At 41.2% G+C, this 3,076-nt stretch overlaps 1 non-coding gene across 1 annotated transcript; it reads left to right on the top strand.

The window, feature by feature from the left end:
* Positions 1-844: 844 nt before the first annotated feature.
* TRNAN-GUU (transfer RNA asparagine (anticodon GUU)) lies at positions 845-918 on the top strand. The gene has a single exon. It is a non-coding gene; the product is annotated as a tRNA-Asn (tRNA).
* The last annotated feature ends 2,158 nt before the right edge of the window (positions 919-3,076 follow it).

The following is a 3,076-nucleotide window of genomic DNA, read 5'->3' as shown; positions in this document are numbered from 1 at the left end:
AGAATCTAAGCTACTGCTTTCTGACCCGATGTTCATTGGTGAATCAAATGCTCCTGATCAAACTTCCACATCATCCCTTATTTTATTTTCTTTACTATATTTCTAGGCCTCCCTTCAGCCACAGTTCCCAAGGTGGAACTCAGGGCTCACCCACAATTATTTTTTGCCTTGCGCTTTTTGGGCAGAAATCTGTGCTTTAAAACTCCACGTCTGAGCACCGTTGTTTTTTTCCCTCCAGAGCTTTCCCCATGAAAACCCGCTCTTTAAAGCTCAGTCGACACAAACAGGAGTCTGTGAGTCAACCGTTGAATGTTCATGCACAATACGCACACATCTGTGAACAGGCCTTCAGACAGTCCTTCCCAACTGGGATTTAAGTTTCTGCCTTGTGGTTCTGAGTCATTGAACAGTATTTTAGTTATTTTGGTTATTTTCCTTGCATGCTTCCTTTTCTTCCCCTCATTTCTTGCCCCCCCCCCCTTTGCTTCCGAAATGCTTGTCTCAATGTGACATTCTGACCAGATAGCCAGTGTTTTTGGCCACAGAGAGCTTTCTTTTATTTTTTAAAAGAAAAAATATTTCTCTTACACCAGGAAACTTGTTAGGAGTCTTTGCCTGTTTATTTTTGTGTATCTACAGAGTTGCTTCTCAACTTCTCTTTGCTCTGTCTTCTGTGAACTTTTCAGCTATGGAAACACAGCCGCAACATCAAAAGAACTATTGCCCCCCCCAAAAAAAATGAGCAACTAACTTTTCCCCAGATTAAATAATTACTACAACAAAAGTCCTGCTTGATAGTTAATCCTGTAAATACACCCTTCAAAGTGACGCACTACTAGTATTTCCCTCTGTGGCGTAATGGGTCATTGTGTCTGGCTGTTAACCAGAAGGTTGGTGGTTCAAGCCCACCCAGGGGTGGCTGTGGGTAGGATTCCTGCATTGCAGGGGTTGGACTAGATGTCCCTTGGGGTACCTTTCAGGGCTGCAGTTTTATGATTCTGGTACATCTCTGCATAGGGGAAAGGTACAGGCAACAGCACGACATGCATTGTATGCAGAAGAGCCACGGCTCTTGGCATTTCAGGGAGGGCTAGGAAAGACCCCAGAGAGCTGCTGTCAGTTCACATAAACAATACAGAACAAGATAGACCACTGCTGGATTCAGTAAAAGGCAGGCTCCTTTGCTCCTAGGGTTGCACAGGCATACTGCAGTGAGTGCATTCGGTACAGCAGAATGAAAATAATTCAACATAGTTTGCTTCGAAATCACAGGCCTCTGCTCTTTCAGGTACCTGAAGCAGCTTTTATTTAGGATGGGAGTACTAGCCACAGACCATGGTGGAATCTACACACATATAAAAAATGTTCTAAAATGCTTTTTATTAAAACCTTTTTTCAAAAATACATTGAATTTTCCATAAGGCTCACCATCGCCATCTAGAGTCACATTGTATATTGCACTTAAAATGATTTATTTGCAGCTGTATAGCTGAGTCCCATGTAAGCAGTGCTCCACGAAGAGAATGACTGGCACGGCGACATGAGCCTAGAAAAGCCATAGAATAGCAAGACTTTTTGGTGAACCTGGCTAGCAGTGTGCTTCTGCTCATCTCACTTGCAATATCCACCCATGTAGTGCAGTCTTACTTGAGCACCGGCTACTTCTGAGGCATCAAGGGATCTCAAAGGCAGAAATGTTGGAATCGCTTGCACAGCGGGTCCAGAGTGGCCTTGTTGCTGTTAAGGTCCTCACTCACCCCCCCCCATTCTTGCTTTCAGTGGTGTGTTTCATTAGGTCTCTCCCCCCTGCATGCCATTTTAGGGCAGAGTCAACAGGCCCCAAATGGCATCACCAGAAGCAGCCAAATGGCTGGCATCGTTGTGCAATTTTCACACTCTTTTAGAGACTGCAGGTGTGGTTATGACAAGCGTAGCTGAGCGGATGGTTTGTTTAAAGGGACAGGGGTTTTAAAAAGCAGCCTTCAGAACAGAAATATAATGGGAAACTGCATCATGAGATTATAGATTTTAAGGGGATTAAATGGGGGGAAAGGGGGGATTTAAAAAAGAAAAGAAATGCAGTTTTGGATCTTTACCTTGTAGAATGTACACTCTAGCTCATTGCAGAAAGCAACAAATCAAATCCAGGAGCTGGATTTGTGCATCAGCTGATATACAACAGCAACTGGTCTGCTAAATTGTATATGGATTCTTTGCATTCATGGCCCATGCTCTCAAGACTCAATGCATCAAGACATTTCACCATCTGAGCATTAACAATTCCCATATGTTTGGGAGGAACAAGGATTCCATTAGCCATAAACTAGTGCACTTAAGAGTCTTACTTTTTTAAATATTTATTTTTGGTAACTTTAATTTAATCCTTACTTGTTGAAGTTTATTGACCTCTCCAATTGTTTCTGTAAAAGAAAAGAAAAAGACTTTTAAACGTGTCTTTATATGCATGTGGTGGTATGAAACTGTGATCATTGTGTGACATTCAAAAACTGTACTGTCTTGTAAAATACGTCCAAATGTCTACAGATTTTAAAAGCAATGGACCCTTCCTCCAGATTGTAGAAATAAATAAAAAGGTATTGTTAAAACTGAGCAGTGAATGTTTAGTATGTGCACTTCTTTCCATTTAGATTTAACTATTTCTATAGTAACTTGCCGTGATGGCTCAGAGCTGGTAATAAGAGTCATCGAAAATGGCTTTTTGTACCCAATGCCTGAAGTGTATAAAATGAGACTAAAAGAACAGGTAAATAGCACCTGCTCATGAGAGAGAAGGGTGGGTACTTTAATTCATGTGAGTGATTGTCAGTTGAAATTCGTGAGCATTCAAGTGGGCTTAGCCATTTCCTACAATGCAAGATGTGATTTTGTGCATGACGAACAATGCAGGGGAAATAATTGCTTTAGAGCCAAACTACATGTTATGATAAATAGGGTTTTGTAAATAAAAAAATAAAAAAGTGTTTAAGCTTAACACTTTTATTTTCATAAAAAGGAGCCACGGGGCCAAGAATGGACTATGAGTGTATGGCAGTTTTCTTCAAAAACTCTCCCTAGT

This window comes from Podarcis raffonei, chromosome 6 (assembly GCF_027172205.1).
Source record: "Podarcis raffonei isolate rPodRaf1 chromosome 6, rPodRaf1.pri, whole genome shotgun sequence".
NCBI classification, from domain to species: Eukaryota; Metazoa; Chordata; class Lepidosauria; order Squamata; family Lacertidae; genus Podarcis; species Podarcis raffonei.
The sequence above is the reverse complement of the archived record's forward strand: the minus strand, read 5'-3'. Positions and strand labels throughout refer to the sequence as shown.